The sequence below is a fragment of the Eumetopias jubatus genome, unplaced genomic scaffold (genome assembly GCF_037043125.1).
Source record: "Eumetopias jubatus isolate StellerSeaLion01/CBP00866 unplaced genomic scaffold, mEumJub1_p1.0 scaffold_16, whole genome shotgun sequence".
NCBI lineage: Eukaryota > Metazoa > Chordata > Mammalia > Carnivora > Otariidae > Eumetopias > Eumetopias jubatus.
In genome coordinates this window covers 42,048,549-42,064,213 of record NW_028274822.1, presented here as the reverse complement: position 1 = coordinate 42,064,213, position 15,665 = coordinate 42,048,549, and the positions used below count along the sequence as shown (strand labels likewise).

At 36.6% G+C, this 15,665-nt stretch overlaps 1 pseudogene; it reads right to left on the bottom strand.

Annotated features, from left to right (window-relative positions):
- Positions 1-3,256: 3,256 nt before the first annotated feature.
- LOC114205111 (coatomer subunit gamma-1 pseudogene) lies at positions 3,257-5,771 on the bottom strand (annotated as a pseudogene).
- Between the last annotated feature and the right edge of the window lie 9,894 nt (positions 5,772-15,665).

Genomic DNA, 15,665 nt, shown 5'->3' with positions numbered 1-15,665 from the left:
ATATATTCAATGAACCACAAATTAAAGTAGTAACTTCTAATACAAATGCTTACTATATACATCAGCATGTATCATGTCAGGTAGATATCTTTCAAAATAACTGAAGATTATAGGCAAACTAATCCTTAACATGGTTTTGGAGTGTTACGTGGAGTGTAACGTGGCTCTTTCAAATTAGAGAATGTAAAGTGCATATTTTGGCAATGCAAGGACTATGTCGAAAGAGTAATATATATGTAATATAATATATTGGACTTGAGGAAATGTCACAGGACTCATATCACCTGATCAGTTTTCCTAGTCATTCATAACATAATTTAGTTCATACAGTCCATCACATTTAAAAGGTTAAGGCAAAAAGCCTGAGGATTTTGCCAAATTTACGACAGTATTTATAAATATTCATGAACCTATAGCATTTCCTCAGGATGCCCTTTGACAAACTTTCCAGGAGAATTGAGACTTTGTCAAGATTTCAAAGATCACATGATTGATGGTTCTAGTAGCTTATTATAAATATGCAATAGTTATTCTCATCACTAGAAGTTGTTGAAAGTCTTTGGGAGCACATATGTTCATACTAATAGTAATTAGTCACTAAGGATCCCGTCAGTCCACTTTACCATAGGAAGTTATTACCAACTTACCCAGGACATGATCTAGGAAACTCGAACTTAAAAGGGAGATGCTGAACTATTCAAACTGGACCCATTCCCATAAAACTTAAAAAGTAAAAAAGACTGACCATTTATCCACACACTGTGTTCTGAAAACAATTATACACATCTGGTTGATTATGTCACTAGGGTGTATGTCAAATCTTACTAATGAAATGAGACTGTAGATCACAATGAAAAAAAACACTTATGCAATACTTTCAACCCTCTGTATTTAATCAAATTGTTATTCTTCTGGATAAAGAAGAGGAGACAGGGGAATACTTTTAAAAAATATGGCAAGGTTGATTGGGTAATTATTACCTATCAGAAATTAAAAGATTCAATGCAGAAGATGGAATGTGGGCGCATTCTCACGTGCTCCTAGTGAGAGTAACATTTGATTTAATCTTTTTTGGAAAGTATTGCACAGTATTCAAGAAAAGCCTTAAAATATTTGTCATTCCACATATAGTAATGCATCTTAATGAAACAATTAGACTTATAGAAAATGCTTATAGAACATTATAATAATAATCAGCAACTGAAAATATCCCAAATATCCAATGATAAGAGGGTTATTAGTATAGTAATATTTATTTAAGTAATTAGAAAAAATACTTACAAAGAGTTTTTAATAAATAGGCTTGCTTAGACAAAGGAAAGAATAAACAGACTTCCAAATTATATATGAAATTTTATAAATTCTATATAGATATAGTATATCAATGATTTCAATATATGCATAGAAAAAATGGAATAAGAATTAAGCTCGTGATATTTTAGACTTTTAGTATTTCATTTATATAATCAGAAAATTGCATTTTAGCATTTTTTAAAGCAGACTTGATGATTTAGGGCAGTTTTAGGTCAAAGCAAAATTGAACAAAAGGTACAAGGAGTTCCTATATACACACTGACTCCCCATGTGCACAGCCTCCAACACTATCAACATCCCACTGAATTATATTGACACAACATTATCACCCAAAGTTTATAATTTATATTAGGATTCACTCTTGGTGTTGTCCGTTCTATGGGTTTTGACAAGGAATCACCATTATAATATTTCACAGAACAGTTTCATTGCCCTAAAATTTCTCCATACTCTGCTCCATACTCGACTCCTCTCTCCCCAACCCCAACTTCCATGATTTTGCTTTTTTTCGGAATGTCCTACAGTCCAGAGTGTCATATGGTTGGAATCATTCAGTATGTAGCCTTTTCAGATTGGCTTTTTTTCAATTAGTAATATGCATTAAATGTTCCTCCACATCTTTTCATGGCTTGATAGCTCATTTCTTTTTAGTTCTGAATACTATTCCATTGTCTGGATGTACATGAGTACTCATGGCTGATGCAGGCTGGCTTCAGTATTGAAATTCAGATTTATAACATAGAATGCACATCAGTGACTCCTACATTCACTTTATAGTGACAGCCTTCCATAAAAAAGAAGATTTTTACAGGAAATATCCACATTGTATATAAAATGTGTTTTATTGGGAAGTTCAAAAGTCAAAATAAAAAACACAGTGTCATATGTTATAACCAGAGTTATAATTATATATTAAAATTTCTAATTATTTTCATGAAGGCATTTCCTATTTTGGGACCTTAAAATCATAAGGATAAGCATTTTCTCAGGTGACTGGGGGCTTTGAGGCAAAAGCCATAGAGGCTTGCCAGCTGTCCCCAAGGACAGGAGGTAGGAGATTTGACCTTGATATTTCCTGTAGGAACTTTCCTTTCTGCATCAGCCCCAAGGTGGTGGTTGGATTCCACCAAAATAATTGAACTTATGCATTTGGCTGCACCTGTTTTCTCAAAAATAAAGGTTTTTCCCCATTATTTTGTTTTTGCTCTGTTTTTCCCTAGGGACCACAGACCACACAGCACTGCAAGGCAGAACCTTGCTTTGCACATTATTCCAATACAATCATCCACAAGGTAAATGTGTCAGTTGTAAGATTCCTGACCTGAGAGACAAGCTCAAATGCCTCCAGTGCCTAACCACTTGAGTTCTCTGTGGGACATCTCAGAATCCTGGGGAAGATGTTAAAGAAAAGTTAAAGAAAAGTATGTTAAGCCACAAAGTTCCAGAATGTTATCACTAACATTCATCTCTTAGGAGGCCTTGTTTAAGCTCCATTAACACAAATTCTGACAAGTTGACCCTTTTGTAAAATCCCAAATGTCCATGTGTACTTATTCCTACAACTTCTTAACATTCTTTTATTTATTTATTTATTTTTAAAAAAATATGTGCTGACTTATTTATAAGGATAAGATGGTTTCCTTGGTGATAAATTCAAGAGGAAGTGCGAGCATTTTATTCATTTGAATGTCTTTTCCCTGACGGGCAGGGCAGAAAGTTCTAGGACAAGCTAAAATCACCCCCTATTGAAAAAAAGAAAAAAAAAGTTACTCCTTAGCAGTCCTGGGCTATGGGTTAAACAATTTTTTTTTTTCAGTGATTCTTAATTGTTTTTGAATACTGAGGCTTGGGAAGAAGTTTCCACTGGGTTCAGGAGGAAGGCGTGACTTCCGCATAGTGTTGGAAGATAAGAGTAGAAGTAGGGCCCATGACATCTGGCCTCTTAGCCCACAGACGCCAAGATGACATCTACTGGCTTCTCCTCCAAACTTCTGGCTGTCATCTGCATTCTTACTGTGTCCAAAAGCAGCAGTTGGGAGCGCACCAGGATGACATGACCACCCTGGAACACACCAGCCAGGAGCAATGTGTGGGTATTCTTGTTATACAGCACTTTGTCTGATCTCTCACATGGGGACATTCCCAGACATTTCACCATATTTCCCACAGTGTCTTCAAGTGTCTTGACAGTAGACAAGGTGAATGTTTCCTCCTTTTCAAACTCATCTCCTACCTCATCCCAGGCTGTTTCAAAGTTCAACTTCATGACCTTTTGGATGTGATCAGCAATGATGATTTCAGATTTTCCAGCACATATTCATTTTCGTAGGCTTCATTATCAGTCTCCCCTGTGGTGGGGTCATAGTCCTTGACAGTGAACTTCATTATGGAGCTGAATGTGCAGACCACAGCTATGGGGTCTCCCTTGGGCAGTGTCACCAGTGTGTAACAAGTTCTAGGCTGGTTGTAAGGTAAGCTTTGGGCAGACACGTAACAGCACTTCATAGGCTTCAGTGGGCTCCATCTGTACTCTGACATTCTCCAAAGTCTGGTCATTGAGTGTGTTTGTGCACTGAAGCTGGAACATCATATGGTCAGGGAAGGTGTGTTTGGTGCAGTGATGACATACTCTGTCTCTGACTCAGTGAGGGTCACGGGTTCAAGTGAGACCTTGAAGAGGGGACCCCACCCATGGGACTCTGGTACTTTCTCCAGTTTCTCCTGGAAGATCTCTTGCCAGGTGGCTGCCACTTTCTCAGGCTGCTTGGCAGCCTCTGATGGCTCTAGAGTGTACCACTGCAGAACTCTCTCCAGACCCATGATGGAAACAGACCATTTAGGATATAGCCTGAATTGAGAAACTTCTGCTTCTGCCCCAGGATATTGAGACAGTAGGTGGCTTGGTCCCTTACTTCACTGTCATTGTTCATCACACACTTCTTCAGCAACACCAAGATACTGAGTAATATCTCTTCTTTCTGGGCTCCAGATTTGGCCAGAGCACTCACAGTACCTGCTTGGACCTCCTCATGCTCCAAGACCAAATGGTCATACATGAAACAGATGTATGTGGAGGGGTTGTTGGTCTTGGGCCCCTCCTGGCCCAGGAAATGCAGAACATGGGTGGCCAGCATGGTGAACTTGCAGTTCTCAGTGAACTCACACAGGTACCAAAGCCCGATCTCCTTGCTCTCCGGGTTCTCCTCAATGATGCTGATGATGCTGTCCATGATGGTCAACTTGTACTCAAAGCCACCCTCTTCCCACAGCATGGTGAATAGGAAGTTCATGACCACAACGTGTTTTGAGGATATTTCTGACACATGGCACTGATGGCCTGGACCACCACCACCTAGAACTCATCCAAGATCTCCGACATGAAGGATGAGATCTGCTTCATGAAGCTGTTCTGCACTCAGTCGTTAGGAGTGTGACGATGGCCATTGTGGTGATGCTGCAATTCAAATACGCAACCAGGTTCTCCAGGTCCAGATTGCAGGCCATCACTGCTGACAGATGTCCCATGACCACTTTATCGAGGGTGAGCACAGCAGTGACCTTTGGTGAACTGCAGAAACCTGGAGCATTGACACAACTGGGGCCAGCTCTTTGGCACTGCAGCCTGGCAGATTGACAAGGGATGAAGCAGTTTCGTACACCACCATCTTGTGCTTGCTGGACAAGCAGCTCTCAGTGAAGTCAAAGAGTGGGTTGTTATGGCTGCCATCCTCCTCCTCCAGCCGCTTGCTGGCCTCCTGGATCATCATGCAGTAGGCAAAGGGAGACTTGAGACCGTGCTTGCTGAACTTGCTAATCAGCTTATTGGCAGCCAGGTGGTCATTCTTATGCACATGGTAGAGGAACCCCAGCGCATGGTACTGGGCCATGAGGTTATCACTGGATGCCACCTGCTAGGCCTCATTTACCCAAAGCTTGACCACATCAAAGCTGCACTTCAGCAGGTGCAGGGAAGGTACCAGGGAAGAGATGGAGACACTGGGCTCCTTGTCTGTGATGGCCTGTTTCATGTAGCACTCAATAGCCTGCAGCATGGTGCTATCAGTGATCTGGCAGAGGGCATGCAGAGTCTGGCCCTGGTGGTTGTCTTCTTTCCTGGTCATGTCCTTTGTCAGGCTGCTGGTGATGATAATGACATCCTCATCAATGCACGATATCTCCTTGATGATCAAGTAGTACATACAACAGAGTGTGGGATCATTAGACTGAAAGAGCTTGGTCATGGGAAAGAAGGCCTTGGGCACTTCAGTGGTCCCTAGGTATTCCCCCTGGTTTATGATGTAAAGGATCTTGTTGAAGATGTGGGCACATTTTTGAGGGTTGATGGGAGTTTCAATAAATACATGGGCCTCCTGGAGTACTCCACTCTTTTCAAGATGCTGGAATAGGTTGGAGCCTCCACCTGATTCCTTATCTCTCTTGTTGAATTGCTTCAGCATGTTGGTATCAGCCAGGTGCGAGGTAGTAGCCCTATGCTAGACAGGTGCAGTGAGCATCAGTGGTCTGGCTGTGGTTCCACACAGGCCACTTCCCTGTGGCCATATCACCCTGCACCTTAACATTCTGTCAGTATAAACTTTCAATAAAAAAAAATGAAATATAAGTATTATGGTAACCCCCACTCAGACCTTTGACCTGAACCAGTCTCCTACCTAGATAAATGTGGGTGTAGTCAAGATGGAAAAGCTAATTTTATCAGGTCTGAATATAGACTAAGCCTCCGAGTATAGATGGTTTTAGGTGCCACCCTGAGAATCCCCAAGGTATATAGCCTCTATGGTGTTTTAATAAGATTGTTCATTTGATTTAATCAGTTAGAAACTTCCTTAAAAATGTGCATATATATGAATGACAGCTGTGGCAGCTTTGGGCAATGGGGAATTTTGAAATATGCAGTTGTAGAAATGTAAAGGGACTGAGATCTGCACATTTACTACTACAGGGTATCCGCACAACTTAGCAAAAACTAACTGAATTTACTCCCATGCCACACGAATTCCAGTGTTCCCACCAGCAGGCAGTATCACCACATAATAGCTCAAAATAACCTTTAAATTGGCATGTAGGGAAGTGATAATTCAATAATGCAGAAGGCAGTTCAGAAAGGTGTATATTTTAATCTTTATTATGTCAGAACTTCAAAGCAATATTGCAAATTCAGACTTGTCTGATCACATTTGGAGATTTAGCAAAGCAATCCTTAGGGGTTAAATCTGCAAGATTATTTAAGTGGTCAGTGGGAAAGAGGATAAAAAGTATCTGGGCTGTTGGCTGCACCCTAATTTTTATGGGACTAAGATCCATGAGTCATCCCTTTAAACTATCAGTTTGCGTAGCTATTAGAGTAAACTCTTCTAAAAAAAATAAGAGAAATGCTCAAGAAATTTAAGATTATCACAGAAACAATATTTAGAGTGGAAGAGTAAGGGTGCATCCAGCTCAGATTACCCTCCGGCCCCATCTCTTCCATGCCTGCACAATGGAGAGCATGGGCTATGACAGAGCAAAAGTGAAAAGCCTACATCACAAAGCACTGTAAGCATCTTAGCGGTCAAGGCCACAGGTTTGTGGCCTACAAAATCAATACAGTACACATAGGATGGAGAGAAAAACCCTTAGCATCAATGGCAAACACTACAGCAAGGTATAAATCAAGCCATGCACATGCAACAGCCAGGAGGACTGTCCTTATGGGTGCTTTGCCTCCTCACTTTCCAGTTGGTCAAGACTCCATAGATGAAAATGGCAGGACTAAACCAAGAGTTACAGCTTTGTTAAGAATTCCTCATAGAAGGGCACCTGGGTGGCTCAGTCAGTTAAGTGTCTGACCTTGTTTTCAGCTCAGGTCATGATCTCAGGGTCCTGGGATTGAGCCCCACCTTGAATTCTGCACTCAGTGTGGATTCTGCTTCTCCCTCTCCCTCTTCTCCTCCTCCCACCACTCACTCTCTTTCTCTATCTCTAAAGTAAATAAATAAAATCTTAAAAAAAAAAACTCCTCTTGGAACTTAGGAATGCTCTATGCTTGTAGTTATGTTTTTATTGTAAAGGATGCAAATCAGGACCAGCCAAAAGAAGAGATGCATAGAGCAAGGTCTGGGAGGGTCTTAAATGAGAAGGTTCTGAGTCCCCAGGAAACATCCCCCTCCTGGCATATCAATATATGATTACCAATCAAGAAAGCTCACTCTTGCGCAGGTGTCTAGAGTTTTTATTGGGGTTTCATTACATAAGTATGATTGATTGAATCAATGGCCATGTGATTGAGCTCAATCAATAGCCTCTCTCCCCAGAGGTCACAAGGTCAGGTTGGTACCACAGGGCTCAAAGCCCCAACACTCTAACCCTATCCTGAAACTGTCCAGAGGCCCACCATGTGTTATCTTCCTAGTATGAACTCAGATGTGACCCAAGGGGCCCATTATGAATAACAAAGACATTCTTATCACTAGGGAAATTCCAAGAAATCCCTGATTCCTAGGGATCCAGGAACAAAGTATAGCTGAACTCATTATTATAAAACATTAACTCATTTAATTTTTTAAACAATCCTTTGAGGTACAAACAATTATTTTCACAACTTTACTGGGGTGGAGCATGGTTAAGTAACTTGCCCGAAGTTTATACAGCTACTAAATGGACAGAGAATCTAACTAAAATAAAATAATAATTTAAAAAATTCCTATGCCCTAATTCTATTTTTGAAATTCCATCTTTCATACAAATGTTGGTTTTACTTTGAAAAAAAAATTGATCTTTCTATTAATTTAATTAAAAATTTATCATAGTTTAGTATCTTTATGTACTTTTATAGATTGATGTCACCTTTCAGTTTGAGGTAAGGTAAACTTTTCCTGTCATAAAGCAGCCAAGCCTGTAACTACAAAAGTTTATAGAAATTCCTCCCCACATAGACACACATACAAAACTAGAAAAACATGAGTTGTCAATGGGAGTGTTATCAATATATCAATATCCCAATATTTATTGGGAAGAATGTACTTTGAGCTAAGTGTTGTAAACAATGAAAAATAAGAATGCCTTCTCTTATGGGGTTTAGGATCTCATTGAGGAAATCAGGCTAGCAGCGCATGATGCAATTAGCAAACAATTAAGTATGTAACTATTTTATACTGACTAAATAGTAAGCGCACTGTGCACAAAAGGAAAGGACATAACCCATACAATTTCTCTGCTATTGGCAGTCTTCTAAGCAACATGAAATAGCTGAGGTTATGAAAAGCAGAGAGCACACAAAGCAGAGCCCACCAGAAGTTGAGAGTAGACAGTAAGTGGTTGACTAGAGATTGGTAGAGCACCATCACTTCAAATAAAGTGGGGCTTTCTGAGAGGCAGGATATGAAATACTTCTGTTTGATCTTCTCCTTTGTTTCACATCTCCATCGGCTCTGACCCCTCACATCTCCATTTCCCCAGAGATATCCAAAGGTCTTTCATTCTTTGCTGTGTGTCTTGGTATTTTCCTAAATTCTCTCTGATGAGACAGTTTTGTTCACTCCCACAAGACCATTTATCCTGACTGGAAGACATGTTGCATTTCCAGGTGGTACTAAAAATAGCCAACTTGGCAAGTGTTGGCATCTGCAAATCTGCAGTGGCAGTTCCTCTTCATAACACCCTCTGTAGGGAGCCATTCCCTGTGACCTCCACCTTCCACCATCTCTAACTCCAGGAAGGAAGCTGTTTGGAGGAAGAGGTGAGAATTAAAGGGAAAATGATTTGCAAATTATTTTTATAGGAATTTTTCTTGATTCTCATCAACTATCTACTGGAATTATTTAAACTAAGTATGAGTTATTTGAAATTCTACAAGTTTTTATAGCAAAGCAGTAGTTTCAGCAGTGAACACCTATGCTTATAATGTATATATTTACATAACACAGTTGTAAGTTAAAACGAAGTATATATCATAAGCATGCCTAGTTAACAACATTTTTTATGTTATGTTACTATAATCATGGGCATTGTAGTAATTTCCTAGAGGGAATATTTTCATAGACAATGTAAAGATTAATTTTATGCTACTTGCTATAATGATTTAAAAAATCTGAACTAGTGGTTTGAAGTTGGCTTTATTATGGTTTTTTTATACCTTATAAATGTTCATTTATGATTCTAACAACTGTGATAACATTTTCTTTGTAATTTCCACATATATGTTCTTTTTTAAAGAGATTTTCCCCAATTTATCCAACAGATCACTTCATCTGTTTCCTGTTTTTTACACTATGGATTTCTGTTTACTGTTTGCATTCTTGACAGATTGTTTGCATTTTCCCTTTTGACAGGACTACAGGGAATCTATTCTTTAGTATATTTATAGAAGGAAGAATACCAAAGCATATAGAAACTAAGATTATTAGGGGAGAAGAGCACAGTGGATTGTCCTCTTTTGAATTAGATGTTCTTATAGCTAGTCATTTTATATTAATTACAAATTTAATGTACATAAAATGTAGTTACAATAGAAATGGAAGACTAATAAAAAGAGAGTGTCTTTGAATTACAGAGACAGAAACTTTTCAGTAAGAGCTCCTGAAAACATTAGCAGAGTTTTCCAACATGTCTAAAAATTTGTTTTAAATTTAGTGAATTATTCTACTTGGTATCAAAAATACTTTTCTAAGACTACATTCAAAGAAAAAGATGTTATGATATTACAGATGCAATTTCTTTAAATAGTAAGGAGAGCTACTATATTTATAAATTATTTCCATCCAGATGATTGTTTGAACAACTTTTACTAGTACTTAAAAATGTGTTGCTACCTTAATGGCACAAAGCAATGGATTGTGGTTTTGTGACTTTGGGTTGATAAATCTGTCATTTACCAGTGTTTAGCAACTAATTTTCAGACGTTCCTAATGCAAAGCATATCCCATTAAGTTTAAAAATTCATTAATGTTTCCATGTGCCAGATGGCACAATGTAAAAAACGTTTGAAGTACACAGCAATTAAAACTCTTAAACATATAATAGCCTGGCTGGCAATTTGTTATATATATATTGCATGTTAGAACACCACAAAATGCTGGCTATACAATATCCATCTGTGAATATATTGAATTTCTAAAAACATAAGTAAATAGATCAGGGCTGAGACAAATTCATTCCTGATTTCTAAAGACTACAGAAACTGCCATTTAATTCTCTAAAGTTATAAGGCACAACTGCATTTCAAACTGATTAGAAAAGCTCGGAAAGATGTAGACACCAAGCATTTAAAAATTTATCTTCAGAGACCAACTGGGTGATTTGCCTAGGAATAGAAAACCATTAAAAAAAAAAAAAAGCAGTGCTCTTGTAAATATCCTGCTAAAAGTAAGTACAGTTTTGAATAAGGCGAGCAATCACAAAAATGCTAAATTTCAAATTTAATATAGTATTTTCGGGCTAGATTTTAAGTCTGGACAGTAATTCATTTGAGTCCACACTGATTATACTCACCAAAACAAATATGCTATCTGTTTATACATGGCAATCCACAGATTACCTCAATTATCTAGTTAAGAAATGTTGCTTATCTAAGACTTTTTCAAATGATTTGAGAATGCACTTTTCAATCCATGCATTATTCAGTTGCCTTTTCATCATTAACTAGAACACAGTTTGCCTTTTATCCATAAATGTCCACCTAAATTCAGAATATGTTTGATAGCCTTAAATCCTCTGCTTCACTTGAGTGAAGTGTTGAATAGATATTTAAAACTTCCTATGTTTTAGGTGGAGCCCATCTAATTTTGAAGATGAAAGTTTCCTCATCTCTAACAAGAAACAATTTATCAAAATAATAATACAATTTAACTGTCTACTTATGTTTAAGATCTACTAGACACTGTGCACTCATTTTCAAATCTTACTTCTATAACATACCTATGCGCTAGATTTTATTAGGCCAGTTTTACAGGTAAAGAAACTGAAGCTCAGGAAGGTTATATAACTACCTTGAGGCCACGGAGCTAGTAACTTGAAAAACTAAAATGTAAAGCCTGTTCTGTCTAATGCCCAAGAGGTGCTCTCTGTAAAAATGGTCTCTAGAGTCAGATTCTCTCATCTGGAAACCCAGGTGACAACTATGAGCAACATATCTTTGGGCAAGATACTGGGCAGAAATCTCTAGAACTATGATTCTCTTTAAACCTGTATTTTATAAGGATGTGGCAAATATAAACTTAATTAAAAGACAACTCTACTGGTTTTTATAAGAGGAATAGACACTAAGAGTATCATAGTCCAGTTGGAAAATAGAACATTCACATGAAAGTGGCTTTAAATATGTTAAATCATAAAAATATGCTCATGTATATGTATATATACACAAGCTATAGAGAGATAGAAATACTATTTTCAAATGGCTATGCAAAAGAATTAATTGAAGATCTATGGAAGCACTTGGATTAATAGCTTGAATTAAAATTTAGTGGGTTAGAAAATTAAATTCCTGGATTATTTTCCTAGATCATAATTATCTTAAAACATTGGCCATTTGTAAAATTAAAAAAAAAAGTCCAGTATACCAAGAAGTAATGCAATTTAAGCATTGTTTACTTCACTCTCTGACTATAATACTAACATATTATTATATATTAGTATATTAATATATTAATTATTAATATAATTATCATAATATTAGTGTGTTAATAGTTTATAGTGTTATAGACAGTATTAAACTAAGAAAAAACTTAGGTCTTCATGTAGTATGTAAACAATTGTTTCATTCCTTGACTTAGCTAGACTATATTTGGGAAAATTCCCAATAGCATGTTACAAGCCCTAAACTTTCAAATACCCTAAATTCACCATCCAATGCTATCCCATTCATATATGATAGTATAATAAAAATTTAGAAAAATGGATAATAAAATATTATTTTGTAACTCAGACTCTAAATATCGGTCACATTTTACAAAAACCATTTTGGTAAGATTTATAAGGATTATATGAGACTATAATAAAATCTCAATTTGGATTTTTTTTTCCTGAGCAAAAGCTACTCTTTTTTTAATTTAAATTCAATTAGTACATCATTAGTTTTTGATGTAGTGTTCAATGATTCCCAGTGCTCATCACATCATGTGCCATAGACAGTTTGATAGCTTCATCCATTATTGATACAATCTCATGATCAATTTCAAGACAAATGAAAATCAGCTGTAAGCAAAAAAAAAATCCAGGGCACCTGGGCGGTTCAGTTGGTTGAGTGTTTGACTCTTGATTTCGATCAGGGCGTGAACTCAGAGTTGTAAGATCGAGTCCCGGGTTGGGCTCTAAGCTCAGCGGGGAGTTTGCTTGAGATTCCCTCTTCCTCTGCCCCTTCCCACCAACTTTTGTTTTCTCTCTCTCTAAGATAAATAAGTAAATCTTTAAAAAAATTCAGATGGTTTTGATTCAATAGAAAGCTATCTAATTTAACCACACCGATATGTTTGTAAAGTTGATCAACATATTACACATAATTATTTAATGAAGTATTTCTTACCTAGATATTTTCCTTTCCCTGGAAATAACTAAAAGTATACTTAATTTTTTTTAAAAAAAGAACAAAACATAACAACCAAGCAATCAAACCAACAAAAAGCTTGCATTCCAAAGAATATCATTGTAGTTGAAAAATATCCCATAAAATAACCACCAAACTACTCTGTTCTCCTTTGTTGCTCCTCTAAGAGGCATTATATTAATTTGTCATGGAACTATAATATATTAAAATAGTAACTGAAATATACTGATTTTTTTAATTAAGGTATAATTGACATGTAACATTATATTAAATTCAGTTGTACAATATAATGATTTGATATTTGTATATGCAAAATGATCATCACAATAAATCTAGTTTCTCCCATCACCAAAAATGTTTCATAATATGCAATACAATACTATGGACAATTGTCACATTATATCCTGATGACTTATTTATTTTATGACATGGAAGTTTGCACCTTTTGACCCCTTTCCTTCATTCACCCACTCCTCAACCACCCTCCCCTCTGGCAACCATCAATCTGTTCTCTGCATCTATACGCTTGGTTTTATTTTGTTCTGTTTGTTTATTTGTTTTTTATTCCAGATTCCACATATAATTGAAGTCATATGATATTTGTCTTTCTCAGTCTGACTTATTTCTTTTAGTATAATATCCACAAGTTCCATCCATGTTGTTGCAAATGGCAAGATTTAATTCTTTTTTTATGGCTGAGTAGTATTCGTGTGTGTGTGTGTGTGTGTGTGTGTGTGTGTGTGTGTGTGTGTGTGTATGACATCTTTATCCTACCAAATCTTTATCTATTCATCCATCAATGGACATTTTGGTTGTTTCCATATTTTGGCTATTGTGAATAATGCTGCAATGAACATACGGGTGCACATATCTTTTCAAATTACTGTTATTGTTTTCTTTGGATAAATACCCAGAAGTGGAATTGCTGGATCATATGGTAGTTCTATTTTTTAGTTTTTTGAAGAACTGCTATACAATTTTCCATTGGTGGCTGTACAGATTTACATTCACATCAACAGAGATGAGGGTTCTCTTTTTTCCAAATCATTGCCAACACTTGTTTTTTCTTGTCTGTCTTTTTTTTTTTTTTTAAATCAAGTAAGCCCCATGCCCAGCATGGAGCCTAATGTGGGGCTTAAACACACAACCCTGAGATCAAGACCTGAGCTGAGATCCAGAGTCAGACACTGAACCGACTGAGCCTCCCAGGCGCCCTTCTTGTCGTTTTGATAATAGCCATTCTGACATGTGTGAGGTGGTATCTCACTGTGGTTTAGATTTGCATGTCCCTGGTGATTAGTGATGTTGAGCATCTTTTCATGTACCTATTCATGATCTGTAGGTTGTACTGAAATTTTGTAACAATAACAACCTCAGAGATAACCCTGGAAATCACACTTCTTATATTAAGTATAACTAACTTTACAGAGGCAAAAACTTCACGCACTTATGTTGTTTATGTTTAATACTCTGAAGAATTACAGATATTTTAAGATATTTTTGAATCTAATAATAAAATTCTGAAAAGTAACAGTGAGGAAACAGATTTATTTCTGATAAACTATAAAGAGTTAAAATACCTAGGAAATCTTAATCAGAAAGCTGTCCACATAATAACTAATCAAGTAAAAATATTATGTAGCACAATTTTGATCTAAATATATAAAACTTTTAATTTTATGTTTCAATTTTATTTATCAATGGGTGAAATAAAAAAGTGGGTTTTTTTTTAATGTTTAGAGGAAGAATGTATTTTCCAAACTGTCCTCAACAGTCCTTTTTACTCTACATGTTCTTTCTGAAACTTGCGATCCCCATTAAGAGGGAGAGTCTATTTCTCTCCTTTTTATATAGGTGGCCTGGTGGTGTTAATATTCTTGCAAAGATTGAACTTACAGCCTCAATTTTGTCCTCTTCTGCTGGTCTTTCATGTTCTAGTTACAGCTGTCTTTCTTCTCTTTTCCATCACCTCATTTTCCTATTTTCCTTGTTCTGTAAAAGGTTGATGCTGATGACCCAGAAGAAGGTGCACTGATCATAACTTGCAGTGCGCATAATAGAAGTGCGCATTGACTTAGGATCATAGATGTTGAACGTGTACTGAACTCTATCAGTCATCACCTCCACTTCAGTTTTGTATCAGGTAAATGCATGCTCAATCATGCAACATTCATTGTGCAGCGTAATAGAGTGTGGAGTTAAACTTTCAAGCAAATATGTGTTCCATATTAATATGTTGGAGTCTAAAATTTATCATCAAATTTTTTCAATTAAATTGTCTTTAATATAATGGGAATGTGATTTAGTGCAGAATTCAATAGAAAGAATGTATATGGAGACATCAAACAACTTTTCATAAATACAGATGCCAAGGCCATAAATCTAGACCTACTGAATCATATCTGAGCATGGGGCATGAGTCAGCTTAAATAGTAGTTTCAAATGGTATTGTTGATTCTCATTCAGGTTAAGAATTATCTTTTGGTATAATCGATCTATATGAGAACTTGGAAAAACCATAAACCATATCTCTTATGACTACCATGAATCTAATGTAGAAGGAATTAGTATAGGAGAACATTTCATCAAAGATGTATACATCTTTCAAAGAAACTGAGAGTTTCTAAAAATAATCTATTGAATCAAAATCCACATAATATAAAATTAAAGTGAGCAGTTCAGTGACATTTAGTACATTCACATTGTTTTGAAACTACCACCTTGTTTACTCTTAATCACCTGTTCATTCACTGATGAGATTGATTCTGAGTATTCTAAGACCTGTTTCCCCTGTCTATATGCTTCTCCAGGG